At 42.2% G+C, this 15,915-nt stretch overlaps 1 protein-coding gene across 1 annotated transcript in view; it reads right to left on the bottom strand.

Moving 5' to 3' along the window:
* The window catches only part of LOC124280660 (synaptotagmin-A-like), a 49,045-nt gene extending 43,088 nt beyond the window's left edge, over positions 1-5,957 (bottom strand). The window contains exon 1 of the mRNA XM_046716637.1: positions 5,626-5,957. The gene's annotated coding sequence lies outside the window, so the exon portion shown is untranslated. The remainder of the gene's footprint in view (positions 1-5,625) is intronic.
* Between the last annotated feature and the right edge of the window lie 9,958 nt (positions 5,958-15,915).

Raw genomic sequence — 15,915 nt, 5'->3', positions numbered from 1 at the left:
ACAGCGATGATGATGATGATGATGATGATGATGATGATGATGATGATGATGATGATGATGTGAAGTGAGGTGAAATTGGGTTTAACGTCGTGCTTGAGAATATTTCGCTCATATGACGACGTGCATGCGCGTGTATGTGTAGGTGCGGCTGCTTGTACTAACCCAGACTGAAGCTGGTTTTATAGTGCTAGCCCACTGAGATACCATGCCGCAGTGAAGCATGAATACCCCACTCAGACACATTATACTGACTCCGAGCCCACCAGTCCTTGTTGTACCCATTAATGCCGAGCGCCAGGCAGGGACCAACAAGTACCATATTTTCACGTCTTTTGGTATGACGCGGTCGGGGATCGAACCCGCGACCTCTCGCTCTCCGGGCGGACGCTCTAACTGATGATGATGATGATGATGATTATGATGAAGATGATGATAGTGATGACAGTGTGATGCTGATAATAGTGATTTTTGTCATGAACGTGAAACAGTTGCTGCTGGTATCGAACCCGCGACCTTTCGCTCTCCGGGCGGACGCTCTAACTGATGATGATGATGATGATGATGATTATGATGAAGATGATGATAGTGATGACAGTGTGATGCTGATAATAGTGATTATTGTCATGAACGTGAAACAGTTGCTGCTGATAACAGTGATGATGAAGACTATGGTGATAATTGTGATGGTTGTAATGAGTGAGTTTAGTTTAACGCCGCACACAGCAATATTCCAGCTATATGGCAGCGGTCTGTAAATAATCGAGTCTGGACCAGACAATCCAGTGATCAACAGCATGAGCATCGATCTGCGCAATTGGGAACCGATGACATGTGTCAACCAAGTCAGCGAGCCTGACCAAACGATCACGTTAGTCGCCTCTTACGACAAGCATGGGTTAGTGAAGATCAATTCTAACCCGGACCTTCATGGGTTTGGTTGTAATGAACGTGATACAATGACAATGACAATGACAATGACAATGACAATGACAATGACAATGTATTCAATATGGAGGCCACATGGCCTAAAGTACATTTAATATACAAGAATACAGTGCACAGCGGTGTACAATGTAGAAGAACAGGTTGAGTACTGTAGAGTCGATATACTCAGACTGGCAAGTTTCGTTTCAAGTTAATACTTCAAGCTAGTATGTGATCCTCGTCAACTGATGTCAACAACAGATAATATTTAACACGTGATGGGTTAACATGATAGTAGGATGGAATAATCTTCTTGCGGCTTTCAGAATAATAGGGGCAGATCAGTAGAAAATGATACTCGTCCTCAATATTTAATTTATGTGAAAGACAACGAAACTTACATAGAATTCTTCTCAAATCGTGTTTGTCAGCAAGTGAGGATAAGTATTTCTCAGGAGTTAACAATGATTTCAACTCAGAGTATGCACCCAGGAAGTGTGAATTACTAATCTTAAAGTGCCAATCTTGAAACTGAATATCTTTGCAACGTTGATGAAACTGCTGTATAAATATGTCAATATAACCACAATCCTGGTCGATCAAACATAGGAAAACCCGGTGTACCAACGTAATAATCTAACTCTTGACACCCAATTTGTTTTCCCATTTTCACCGTATACCTTAAACATCCCATAACAGGCCTTTGGATATCTACTAGATTCCATACATAACAGTCGACACCAGTACGTGACACAGCGAGTATAATATCTCACACAAAGCGGGTATCTGCCTGTCTCAGCGAGGATGGCATTTGTGGATACTATCTTACTGATACCTATACATCTCTTAAAGAAGTTTCCTTGTACTTTCTCGATTGCATCTCTTTTTGTGAAGCCCCAGATGTCTGACCCATACAATAGAATAGGAACAATGTTAGAATAAAAAATCTTTAAAACACTATTGAAGGAGATAGTTGGATATTTTCAATTGCTGTACTGGAAAAAGTGCTTTAGTGGCTTGTAGAGCTAGAGCTTCACAGGCTTTGGACCAACATAGTCTAGATGAAAATATAATTCCAAGATATTTATAGTAAGTTACAGTCTGCATTTCAGAACCCCTATAATACCATTTCTCGGCAGATTTTAAGTAACCCTCATTTCCAAAAAAAATGATATTTGACTTCTGACACCGCGAGACACCATAACACATCCCTGTCCTTGAAGGGTGACTGTATCTACAACTTGACACCGCGAGACAACATAACACACCCCTGTCCTTGAGGGTGACTGTATCTACAACTTGACACCGCGAGACACCATAACACATCCCTGTCCTTGGAGGGTGACTGTATCTAAACCTTGACACCGTGAGACACCATAACACACCCCTGTCCTTGAGGGTGACTGTATCTACACCTTGACACCGCGAGACACCATAACACATCCCTGTCCTTGGAGGTTGACTGTATCTACACCTTGACACCGCGAGACACCTTAACACATCCCTGTCCTTGGAGGGTGACTGTATCTACAACTTGACACCGCGAGACACCATAACACATCCTTGTCCTTGGAGGGTGACTGTATCTAAACCTTGACACCGCGAGACACCATAACACATCCCTGTCCTTGAAGGGTGACTGTATCTACACCTTGACACCGCGAGACACCATAACACCGCGGACACCATTACACATCCCTGTCCTTGAAGGGTGACTGTATCTACACCTTGACACCGTGAGACACCATAACACATCCCTGTCCTTGAAGGGTGACTGTATCTACACCTTGACACCGCGAGACACCATAACACATCCCTATCCTTGAAGGGTGACTGAATCTACACCTTGACACCGCGAGACACCATAACACATCCCTGTCCTTGAAGGGTGACTGTATCTACACCTTGACACCGCGAGACACCATGACACATCCCTGTCCTTGAAGGGTGATTGTATCTACACATTGACACCGCGAGACACCATAACACCGCAAGACACCATAACACATCCCTGTCCTTGAAGGGTGACTGTATCTACACCTTGACACCGCGAGACACCATAACACCGCAAGACACCATAACACATCCCTGTCCTTGAAGGGTGACTGTATCTACACCTTGTATTCAGCACCAAGTATGATACCGAGACATTGTCTCTCTGCACAGACCACCCTTATCCTATCCCTTGAAGGGTGACTGTATCTACACCTTGTATTCAGCACCAAGTATGACACCGAGACATTGTCTCTCTGCACAGGCCACCCTAATCCTATCTCTTGAAGGGTGACTGTATCCACACCTTGTATTCAGCACCAAGTATGACACCGAGACATTGTCTCTCTGCACAGGCCACCCTAATCCTATCTCTTGAAGTGTGACTGTATCTACACCTTGTATTTAGCACCAAGTATGACACCGAGACATTGTCTCTCTGCACAGGCCACCCTAATCCTATCTCTTGAAGGTTGACTGTATCTACACCTTGTATTCAGCACCAAGTATGACACCGAGACATTGTCTCTCTGCACAGGCCACCCTAATCCTATCTCTTGAAGTGTGACTGTATCTACACCTTGTATTTAGCACCAAGTATGACACCGAGACATTGTCTCTCTGCACAGGCCACCCTAATCCTATCTCTTGAAGTGTGACTGTATCTACACCTTGTATTCAGCACCAAGTATGACACCGAGACATTGTCTCTCTGCACAGGCCACCCTAATCCTATCTCTTGAAGGTTGACTGTATCTACACCTTGTATTCAGCACCAAGTATGACACCGAGACATTGTCTCTCTGCACAGACCACCCTAATCCTATCTCTTGAAGGGTGAATGTATCTACACCTTGTATTCAGCACCAAGTATGACACCGAGACATTGTCTCTCTGCACAGACCACCCCAATCCTATCCCTTGAAGGGTGACTGTATCTACACCTTGTATTCAGCACCAAGTATGACACCGAGACATTGTCTCTCTGCACAGACCATCCCAATCCTATCCCTTGAAGGGTGACTGTATCTACACCTTGTATTCAGCACCAAGTATGACACCGAGACATTGTCTCTCTGCACAGACCACCCCAATCCTATCTCTTGAAGGGTGAATGTATCTACACCTTGTATTCAGCACCAAGTATGACACCGAGACATTGTCTCTCTGCACAGGCCACCCTAATCCTATCTCTTGAAGTGTGACTGTATCTACACCTTGTATTCAGCACCAAGTATGACACCGAGACATTGTCTCTCTGCACAGGCCACCCTAATCCTATCTCTTGAAGTGTGACTGTATCTACACCTTGTATTTAGCACCAAGTATGACACCGAGACATTGTCTCTCTGCACAGGCCACCCTAATCCTATCTCTTGAAGGTTGACTGTATCTACACCTTGTATTCAGCACCAAGTATGACACCGAGACATTGTCTCTCTGCACAGACCACCCTAATCCTATCTCTTGAAGGGTGAATGTATCTACACCTTGTATTCAGCACCAAGTATGACACCGAGACATTGTCTCTCTGCACAGACCACCCCAATCCTATCCCTTGAAGGGTGACTGTATCTACACCTTGTATTCAGCACCAAGTATGACACCGAGACATTGTCTCTCTGCACAGACCATCCCAATCCTATCCCTTGAAGGGTGACTGTATCTACACCTTGTATTCAGCACCAAGTATGACACCGAGACATTGTCTCTCTGCACAGACCACCCCAATCCTATCCCTTGAAGGGTGACTGTATCTACACCTTGTATTCAGCACCAAGTATGACACCGAGACATTGTCTCTCTGCACAGACCACCCCAATCCTATCTCTTGAAGGGTGAATGTATCTACACCTTGTATTCAGCACCAAGTATGACACCGAGACATTGTCTCTCTGCACAGACCACCTTAATCCTATCCCTTGAAGGGTGACTGTATCTACACCTTGTATTCAGCACCAAGTATGACACCGAGACATTGCTGCTTCATAAGTATGTTACATAATATACACTAGCAAACCACAAAACTGTCATTTGAGAAATGAAACATATATTGGCTACGGCTGACATAACAACTGACTCTATGTCCTGTTGAATGAGACGTTTCACTCATCAAATTCGGTTTCCGGGTTCGAATCCTCAGCTACCTATGCTGGTCATCTGAGCTGGCCTAATCCATCGGAAGGACTGGCTATGTTGACTGTGTGATCCTCGTGTGGATCGTTGCTCATGACATAATTCACTGTCTGGTTCAGATAATGTCGGCTGTTTTATGTGCCTGGAGTATTTCTAAGTTCAGTGTCAATAAACAAAGGTACCAGATTTAAAGTTATATGGTGTACCATGTATGTGAGTGAGTATGGTTTTACGCCGCTTTTAGCAATATTCCAGCAGTTTAACGGTGGGGGACACCAAAAATGGGTTTACACATTGTGCCCATGTTGGGTTTCGAATTCGGGGCTTCGGCGTGACGAGCGGACGCTTTAACCACTAGGCTACCCCATCGCCCCGTACCATGTATGTAGACACAGATGCAGCCAAATGTAGCAAAAAAGTTACTATTATTAACGTTGCTCATCTGATACACAATGGCGGATGTATTTTAGAAATCATGTTGAGTCTCATTTCACTTTGTTACAGGTATGTTCAAAATGTCATTGCATCCTTCCAAGCCAATCTAACTGATGTTACCCAACACTTCCAACTTACCTTCACTTCTCCGGCAATATCCGAAAATGTTGAAGATGTGTCTCCAACCAATAATGGGTTCAGCAGATTCGTCATTCTCGTGCACAACAAATAGTATCCCGAGTCAACAACAGCCATGCCATGAAGGAAACTCTCGGCGTGCAGAGGACGTTTGTGATCCTACCGAAGCCAATATGGCGGCCGAGCTGATGGGCGACTAAAGTTGACGGTCCCCGCGGCAGCAGCTGTTACAAGTTCAATACCAGTATATCTAGAAACAGATGGGTCGTTGAATCCTGTGTGTCACTGTGTGGTGTAGCGTGAGGGAATGTTAGATGGTATCTGTGTGGTTCTCAGTCAACAAACAGCATGAAATGATTGTGGCTTATTAGAGGGTATTACTGAGCAATTTACCAGGGGTGAGGTGACACAAAGTAGGCGATCTCGTCCTATTGTTTTGAAACGCAACGTTATAAATTTGAACTAATTTCCCTGTTTTCCCATGTTTAATTCGTATAGATGGATTCTAATTATTGTAGATTGATTTGACCTTCCCATCACATATATGTTATCGATTGTGAAAATGTGACTTACCACTTAAAGTATTTATGGTCAGATTTCTCATATTCTGTCCTGCCCTTTTGTGAACGGCCTTAGAAAATTAAAAGGACATCGTTAGGCTGGGACTCGATAACCCAGACAACTGAGTAACCGTGGTTGACATTAACGGGGTTTTAACATAGAGAGTTAAAGTGATAATGTCATGACTGCAACTGCGACGGGATCAGTTGTCAGATCTTGTGATATTCAGTTTGGGTGTGGCAGGCTCCCGTCGTAAGGTCAGATTCATTCAGATCAAGGCGTAAACTTTGAAAGTAAACTGATAAAAGAACTTGCATGGAAATGGAAAAATCGCGTACCACTGCATATAATCCAATGTGAGCATTTTAACAGAACGTTGATGAATATGCTTAGAACATTGGACACTAACATAAAGGCAGATTGGAAAACCCATGTGGGACCGCTTGTTCATGCCTACAACTGCACAAACCACGAATATATATACCTCGCATATGGTCGGCATCCAAGATTGCCAGCAGACATTGCTTTGGGGATTGATATGAATCCAGGCTATGGAAATCTACTATCATACACAAAGACACTGCGTCAGCGGCTTCAAGCTGGCATCAGACGTATCTATCAAATCACAAGAAAAACTAGAGGAGCTGGAATTCAGATAGGTGATAGGTGATGGGGAAAGTTGTAGCACATCATGAGAGACACAAGCTGTAAGACAAAGGGAATTCAGATAGGTGATAGGTGCTGGGGAAAGTTGTAGCACATCATGAGAGACAAGCTGTAAGACAAGTGGAATTCAGATAGGTGATAGGTGCTGGGGAAAGTTGTAGCACAACATGAGAGACACAAGCTGTCAGACAAAGGGAATTCAAATAGGTGATAGGTGCTGAGGAAAGTTGTAGCACAACATGAGAGACACAAGCTGTAAGACAATTGGAATTCAGATAGGTGATAGGTGCTGGGGAAAGTTGTAGCACATCATGAGACACAAGCTGTCAGACAAGTGGAATTCAGATAGGTGATAGGTGCTGAGGAAAGTTGTAGCACATCATGAGAGACACAAGCTGTCAGACAAATGGAATTCAGATAGGTGATAGGTGCTGGGGAAAGTTGTAGCACAACATGAGAGACACAAGCTGTAAGACAAGTGGAATTCAGATAGGTGATAGGTGCTGAGGAAAGTTGTAGCACAACATGAGAGACACAAGCTGTAAGACAAGTGGAATTCAGATAGGTGATAGGTGATGGGGAAAGTTGTAGCACATCATGAGAGACACAAGCTGTAAGACAAGTGGAATTCAGATAGGTGATAGGTGCTGGGGAAAGTTGTAGCACAACATGAGACACAAGCTGTAAGACAAAGGGAATTCAGATAGGTGATAGGTGCTGGGGAAAGTTGTAGCACATCATGAGAGACACAAGCTGTAAGACAAGTGGAATTCAGATAGGTGATAGGTGCTGAGGAAAGTTGTAGCACATCATGAGACACAAGCTGTAAGACAAGTGGAATTCAGATAGGTGATAGGTGATGGGGAAAGTTGTAGCACATCATGAGACACAAGCTGTCAGACAAGTGGAATTCAGATAGGTGATAGGTGCTGGGGAAAGTTGTAGCACAACATGAGAGACACAAGCCGTAAGACAAGTGGAATTCAGATAGGTGATAGGTGCTGGGGAAAGTTGTAGCACATCATGGGAGACACAAGCTGTAAGACAAGTGGAATTCAGATAGGTGATAGGTGATGGGGAAAGTTGTAGCACATCATGAGAGACACAAGCTGTAAGACAAGTGGAATTCAGATAGGTGATAGGTGCTGGGGAAAGTTGTAGCACATCATGAGAGACACAAGTTGTTAGACAAATGGAATTCAGATAGGTGATAGGTGCTGGGGAAAGTTGTAGCACATCATGAGAGACACAAGCTGTCAGACAAGTGGAATTCAGATAGGTGATAGGTGCTGGGGAAAGTTGTAGCACATCATGAGAGACACAAGCTGTAAGACAAATGGAATTCAAATAGGTGATAGGTGCTGGGGAAAGTTGTAGCACATCATGAGACACAAGCTGTCAGACAAGTGGAATTCAGATAGGTGATAGGTGCTGGGGAAAGTTGTAGCACATCATGAGAGACACAAGCTGTAAGACAAGTGGAATTCAGATAGGTGATAGGTGCTGGGTGAAAGTTGTAGCAAAGTTGTAGCACATCATGAGACACAAGCTGTAAGACAAAGGGAATTCAGATAGGTGATAGGTGATGGGGAAAGTTGTAGCACATCATGAGACACAAGCTGTAAGACAAGTGGAATTCAGATAGGTGATAGGTGCTGGGGAAAGTTGTAGCACAACATGAGAGACACAAGCTGTAAGACAAGTGGAATTCAGATAGGTGATAGGTGCTGAGGAAAGTTGTAGCACATCATGAGAGACACAAGCTGTAAGACAAGTGGAATTCAGATAGGTGATAGGTGCTGGGGAAAGTTGTAGCACATCATGAGAGACACAAGCTGTCAGACAAGTGGAATTCAGATAGGTGATAGGTGCTGGGGAAAGTTGTAGCACATCATGAGAGACACAAGCTGTAAGACAAAGGGAATTCAGATAGGTGATAGGTGCTGGGGAAAGTTGTAGCACATCATGAGAGACAAGCTGTAAGACAAGTGGAATTCAGATAGGTGATAGGTGCTGGGGAAAGTTGTAGCACATCATGAGAGACACAAGCTGTAAGACAAGTGGAATTCAGATAGGTGATAGGTGCTGGGGAAAGTTGTAGCACATCATGAGAGACACAAGCTGTAAGACAAATGGAAGCAGGAGGTGTATACTGTCACTGATCAATCAATCGTTGGAATCCCTGTATATGTGGTTTCACCTTAATTGGATGATAGTAGGACAAGCACTCTCCATCGCAAACACTTGTTGCCGATAGAACATTTACTATGTCGGGAAGATAATCAGTCTATACCTAGTATACATAAGGATACACCAGAGTCTGAGAATGATTTTACTGAAGCTGAATCCACCTGTCCAGATGATGACCTCGATCCTATTGATACAGTTCCTGTCTTGAGTACAGACTCAGCTGCACATGGATTACCTACAGTGTCCACTGGAGTTGCACCTGAGCTGAAAGATATGGAAGACGTTCAACAGGATGGTGACGATCATCCAGATGTTGAACAAAACCAGGAATCTGATATGGGGTAAAAAAAAGGGGAGGGAGGATGGATGGAGATGAGACTGGATCTCAGATGACTGTCCCAGAAACTGTTGCTGATACAGAAACCGAGACTGCAGAACTAAAAAGTACTTTTTTTTTACATGTAGTGTCAGTAACTGAGGCACAGGAAACTCTAGTAGATATTGTGGACATCAATGAGGCTGAAAGTGGCATCAGAACACTCGAAAGATGAAGAGCAAACTTTACCTCATCGATCTGCTAGGGACAGAAGGAAACCAGACACAAGGGGGGAGTGTGTAGCAGTGACGTGTCACGTTGTATTTTATATATTGGAGTTTGTTGTATTATAATGTAAATGAAAAGTTATACAAATTTTAAAGCATTTCTTGTTTGTGTTATACAGTTTAGTTGGAAACAGTATTATTCATGGTATTCTCTTAGCCTGTTGTCTGTGTAGGCCAGGTTGATGAATATGCATATCACGTGCATTCCATGTTAATGGGAATCGTTGTTATAATATTGAGGATTTATTTTGATTGGCATCTGCTTCAATAAGATTACGAGGGTCGGTCAAAAAGTAATCGGCCTCACCTAGAAAAGGATTCAAATGCAGCTGTTTTTAAAAGAAAAGCAAGATTAATGTATGTCAACTTCTTTATTTTGAACAACACGAAGTTTGGGAGTGTATGCTTCCTGCTGATGAAACTTGGAAAAAACACAAAATCTGCAATAAATACACAAACTTCAGGAAACAAAATATGCAAAAAAACCTTTAGTGTGTTTTTAAATAGGTAGAAGCTAGAATCAAGCTTTGATATTAAAGTGCATAAAAAAGCAATTTGAAACTAACAATCGCTTGTTAAAGTGACTTCCCTTCCTGTTCACTGAAAGAGGTTAACGTTGTTTTGAAGTTACTACCCACCCCCTTTCAGATGATGTAATCATAAGGACATAACTTATTCTAATGTTTTAACTTATTCATACATGGTGCCAAGGGTTCCAACTTAACGGTCACACAAGTGTCAGCTTTCAATATATTGTAAACATGGCCACCTTGAATATCTGAACACAAAGGTTTTGAAAGACGGAAATATATTGTCCTTAAAAAACAGCCCCCATTTAAATATAAATCAAGCAATGCAAATCTTTGAATGTTGATTATGACGGGAAGTCATCCAACATTATACTGAACATAGTTCATATGATATACTGAGTCAAAAAAGAAACTTCACATTCTTTCTTCAGGGCACCATAAAAGAACAAGAGATGGTAAGATGGTTATATTGTTATTATTTCATTGCTGAGATCTGTGTGATGTACTCGATACACTGACAGTGCCATAATCAGTTCCATTAGGCTACACCGCCGTTCCAAAACATGGGTATACAGAATGTCAAGTCACAAGAATAAAAATGCGAAATTTCTCAGTTCAATATCGTGTATGGCCGCCCCGCGCATTCACCACTGCCAAACACCGTCTCCTCATCGACTGCCTGATGCTTGTGAACACGTGGTTGGGGATTCTGCGCCATTGCTCTTGCAAGGCAGCGCCAAGTTCCTGCAAATTCTGAGGTTGGTTCCTAAGACCACGAAGCCTTCTCCCAAGTGCATCCCAAACGTGCTCTATTGGATTAAGGTCAGGGGACCTCGAAGGCCAGTCCATGACGTTGATTCCAGCGTTTTGAAGGAAATTTCGTGTCAACATCGCGGTATGCGGCCGAGCATTATCATGCTGGAACTGTAGACCTGGGCCATGAGCCGCCATGAAAGGAACGAGTTCAGGGGTGAGCACCTGGTCGCGGTAAGCAGCAGCTGTGAGGTTGCCACGGATGACCAGAAGTCGGGAACGGTTGTTCCCACAGAAAGCACCCCACACCATGCAACTTCCGTCCCCGAATCTGTCGACTTCCTGTACACAACATTGGGCATACCGTTCACGACGTCGTCTCCATACTCTATGCCTGTCGTCCGCGAATTTGAGTGTAAACCTGGATACATCGCTAAAGACGACTCGATTCCAGTCTCTCTCGGTCCATCGGAGGTGACGTTGGGCCCACAGCAGACGTTGACGTTGATGAAACGGCGTCAATATTGGCCCACGATATGGACGTCGAGAATGGAGATTGGCAGCCCGCAACCGATTTCGAATGGTCTGTGAGGACAGTCGACCTCTAAACATCTCAGCCCTGGTTCGTGTAGCCGGCAGAAATCTGTCACGTAGGTGACGTAGGACGATTTGACGGTCTTCTGCTCCTGACGTCACACGTGGACGACCCGACCTTGGGCGATCAGAAGTGGTGCCAGTTTGTTGTAGACGACCTCGCAAGTCATACACAGTACGACGGCTGCATCCCATTGCTCTTGCGACGTCAATAACTGATCTTCCCGCTTGCAACATGCCAACGGCACGTTCACGTTGCACATTTGACAATCGTGGCATTTCAAGTAGTTAGAACTGTGGTTTAAAAGTGTTTTTTCAATTCTTGAGGCCAATGCGAACACGTGCATATGAAGAAAACTTCGATGCGAAGATCACATGATCGACTGCACGTGCAAAACCTGATTTGTCACTAACGTCATTTGCACGATGAATGGATGGGTTTGAGTGGGTTTTGCTCACGTTTTTCTAGAGTCGAAGGATAGGGATCCCATTTCGGATACATAGATGTATCATCAGAGAAAAAATTATTCATTATTTTTCAAATTACATTTTGTGAAGTTTCTTTTTTGACTCAGTATATTATAGGAGGACATGCCATTATCCAAGAGGTATACGTAATAAAATGACAGATCGTTTTTCATTTTCTGCATTATTTTTAGAAATATTATACCCCAATGTGTTGTGATGACTAATGTCTAGTTAACCACATATGTGTAATTTTGTAGATGGCTTTGCTAATAATTCCTTCAAAATAAGATGGAAGCTTTTCAAACATTGGACATCGAGAATACTTTTTGACCGATCCACGTATACCTCGTGGTGTCTTGTGTTTTCATTGCGTTCCATCGAGTGCGGGCTATTGTAGGGTTTGGATGCCATATAGTCTTAGGAAGTCTAATGTTGCTCTGGCAGTGTTGGCACGTGCGTTGTCTTGCTGGATGATATGATTTCTGTAACGTCCAAAATGTGGTACAACGTCGGGTCAGATGACTTGGTCAAAATAGCGAGCAGCTGTCACGTCATTTCGTCATCCTGGACCAAGATTCTGGATACCACGGTGTCAACTAACTAGTCCAGACCGATTGCACCCCACACCATGATGCTTTGACCACCCCACGAGTCTCTTTTAACAACACACTCATTGGAAAACAGTTCCCCGCGCCTTCACAATACTCTCACTCTGCCATCGACTGTCGAAACACAATATCAGCTTTCATGAGATAAAAGCACAGTTCTCCATAATGATAACGCCAATTTCGATACTGAGTTGCCCATTTTGGTCAGTTTGGGGCGGTGATGAGCGGTGAGGACAGGACTACGATATGATCTGTGACAGCCGAGATTTCTTCCGCGTAAAAGTCGACGCACTGTATCGGCACTGATGGGTCTGTTGTCAGTCCCAATGGTCTGGCGTGCTGTTTCCGTCGCTCTAGGGAAGCGATCCTGCAGATGGTCTGTCGGTCTTGACATTGTGCTGTTAATGAAAGTCGCCCACTGCGTGGACGCTCTTGGATGCTGTTAGTGATCTGATACCACCCCTGCAGTCAGTAGACTGTCCTAACATGAACAAAATGATTGGCTATCCTCCGTGCTGTCTGGACAACTTGGTACCTCTGATCTCTCTAAGTCGGGACATGGTGATTGTGTTTCAGGCAAAACAAAGTTTGATTTAACCATGTCTGCCTCTTTCGGCGCGTTGGTCGATATGCGAGTGTTTGGGATCGTAAGAACTGGCTTTTCTTTTGTGGTTGGTAGGATTGTCACGGCATGCTACGACATGCATTTTGTGACATACAAGGCAGACACTAGCTAGATAGGATATACAAGGAGGCACTTAAAAGGAAGGTTAGGGCAGGCTATATATTACAAGGAGACTAGGTTAGGTTAGGGTTAGGTTAAGTTAGGTTAGGTTGGGTTAGGTTAGGTTAGGTTAGGTTAGGCTAGATGTAGCTTAGGTTAGGTTAGATATAGGTTAGGTTAGGTTAGGTTAGGTTAAATATAGGTTAGGTTAGGTTAGGTTAGGTTAGGTTAGAAATAGGTTAGGTTAGTTAGTTAGTTAGTTAGTTAGTTAGTTAGTTAGTTAGTTAGTTAGTTAGTTAGTTAGTTAGTTAGTTAGTTAGTTAGTTAGTTAGTTAGTTAGTTTAGTTAGGGTTAGGTTAGGTTAGGTTAGGTTAGGTTAGGTTAGGTTAGGTTAGGTTAGGTTAAATATAGGTTAGATATAGGTTAGGTTAGGTTAGGTTAGGTTAGGTTAGGTTAGATATACGTTAGGTTAGGTTAGGTTAGGTATAGGTTAGGTTAGGTTAGTTAGTTAGTTAGTTAGTTAGTTAGTTAGTTAGTTAGTTAGTTAGTTAGTTAGTTAGTTAGTTAGTTAGTTAGTTAGTTAGTTAGTTAGGGTTAGGTTAGGTTAGGTTAGGTTAGATAGTTAGGTTAGGTTAGGTTAGGTTAGGTTAGGTTAGGTTAGGTTAGGTTAGGTTAGGTTAGGTTAGGTTAGGTTAGGTTAGGTTAGGTTAGGTTAGGTTAGGTTAGATATAGGTTAGGTTAGGTTAGGTTAGGTTAGGTTAGGTTAGGTTAAATATAGGTTAGGTTAGGTTAGGTTAGGTTAGGTTAGAAATAGGTTAGGTTAGGTTAGTTAGTTAGTTAGTTAGTTAGGTTAGTTAGTTAGTTAGTTAGTTAGTTAGTTAGTTAGTTAGTTAGTTAGTTAGTTAGTTAGTTAGTTAGTTAGTTAGTTTAGGGTTAGGTTAGGTTAGGTTAGGTTAGGTTAGGTTAGATAGGTTAGATATAGGTTAGGTTAGGTTAGGCTAGGTTAGGTTAGGTTAGATATACGTTAGGTTAGGTTAGGGTTACATATAGGTTAGGTTAGATATACGTTAGTTAGTTGGTTGGTTGGTTGGTTGGTTGGTTGGTTGGTTGGTTGGTTGGTTGGTTGGTTGGTTGGTTGGTTGGTTGGTTGGTTGGTTGGTTGGTTGGTTGGTTGGTTGGTTGGTTGGTTGGTTGGTTGGTTAGTTAGTTAGTTAGGGTTAGGTTAGGTTAGGTTAGGTTAGATATAGGTTAGGTAAGGTTAGGTTAGGTTAGGTTAAATATAGGTTAGATATAGGTTAGGTTAGGTTAGGTTAGGTTAGGTTAGGTTAGGTTAGGTTAGATTAGGTTAGGTTAGGTTAGATTAGGTTAGGTTAGGTTAGGTTAGTTAGTTAGTTAGTTAGTTAGTTAGTTAGTTAGTTAGTTAGTTAGTTAGTTAGTTAGTTAGTTAGTTAGTTAGTTAGTTAGTTAGTTAGTTAGTTAGTTAGTTAGTTAGTTAGTTAGGGTTAGGTTAGGTTAGGTTAGGTTAGGTTAGGTTAGGTTAGGTTAGGTTAGGTTAGGTTAGGTTAGGTTAGGTTAGGTTAGAGTTAGGTTAGGATGTTAGGTTACGTTAGGTTAGGGTTAGGTTAGGTTAAATATAGGTTAGATACAGGTTAGGTTAGGTTAGGTTAGGATAGGTTAGGTTAGATATAGGTTAGGTTAGGTTAGGTCAGGTTAGGTTAGATATAGGTTAGGTTAGGTTAAGTTAGGTTAGGTTAAATATAGGTTAGATATAGGTTAGGTTAGGTTAGGTTAGGTTAGGTTAGATATACGTTAGGTTAGGTTAGATATAGGTTAGGTTAGGTTAGGTTAGGTCAGGTTAGGTTAAATATAGGTTAGGTTAGGTTAGGTTAGGTTAGGTTAGTTAGTTAGTTAGTTAGTTAGTTAGTTAGTTAGTTAGTTAGTTAGTTAGTTAGTTAGTTAGTTAGTTAGTTAGTTAGTTAGTTAGTTAGTTAGTTAGTTAGTTAGTTAGTTAGTTAGTTAGTTAGGGTTAGGTTAGGGTTAGGTTAGGTTAGGTTAGGTTAGGTTAGAATTAGAAGTTAGAGTTAGGTTAGGTTAGGTTAGAGTTAGGGTATAGGTTAGGTTAGGTTAGGTTAGGTTAGGTTAGATATACGTTAGGTTAGGTTAGATTAGGTTAGGTTAGAGTTAGTTAGTTAGTTAGTTAGTTAGTTAGTTAGTTAGTTAGTTAGTTAGTTAGTTAGTTAGTTAGTTAGTTAGTTAGTTAGTTAGTTAGTTAGTTAAGGTTAGTTAGTTAGTTAGTTAGTTAGTTAGTTAGTTAGTTAGTTAGTTAGTTAGTTAGTTAGTTAGTTAGAGTTAGGTTAGATATAAGGTTAGGTTAGAGTTAGGTTAAGAGTTAGAGTTAGGTTAGATATAGTTAGAGTATAGGTTAGGTTAGAGTTAGGTTAGGTTAGAGTTAGAGTTAGGTTAAAGTTTAGGTTAGGTTAGAAGTTAGTTAGGTTAGAGTTAGATATAGGTTTAGGTTAGTTAGTTAGTTAGTTAGTTAGTTAGTTAGTTAGTTAGTTAGTTAGTTAGTTAGTTAGTTAGTTGAGTTAGTTAG

The sequence above is a fragment of the Haliotis rubra genome, unplaced genomic scaffold (genome assembly GCF_003918875.1).
Source record: "Haliotis rubra isolate DU_JTF1 unplaced genomic scaffold, ASM391887v1 Scf271, whole genome shotgun sequence".
NCBI classification, from domain to species: domain Eukaryota; kingdom Metazoa; phylum Mollusca; class Gastropoda; order Lepetellida; family Haliotidae; genus Haliotis; species Haliotis rubra.
The sequence above is the reverse complement of the archived record's forward strand: the minus strand, read 5'-3'. Positions and strand labels throughout refer to the sequence as shown.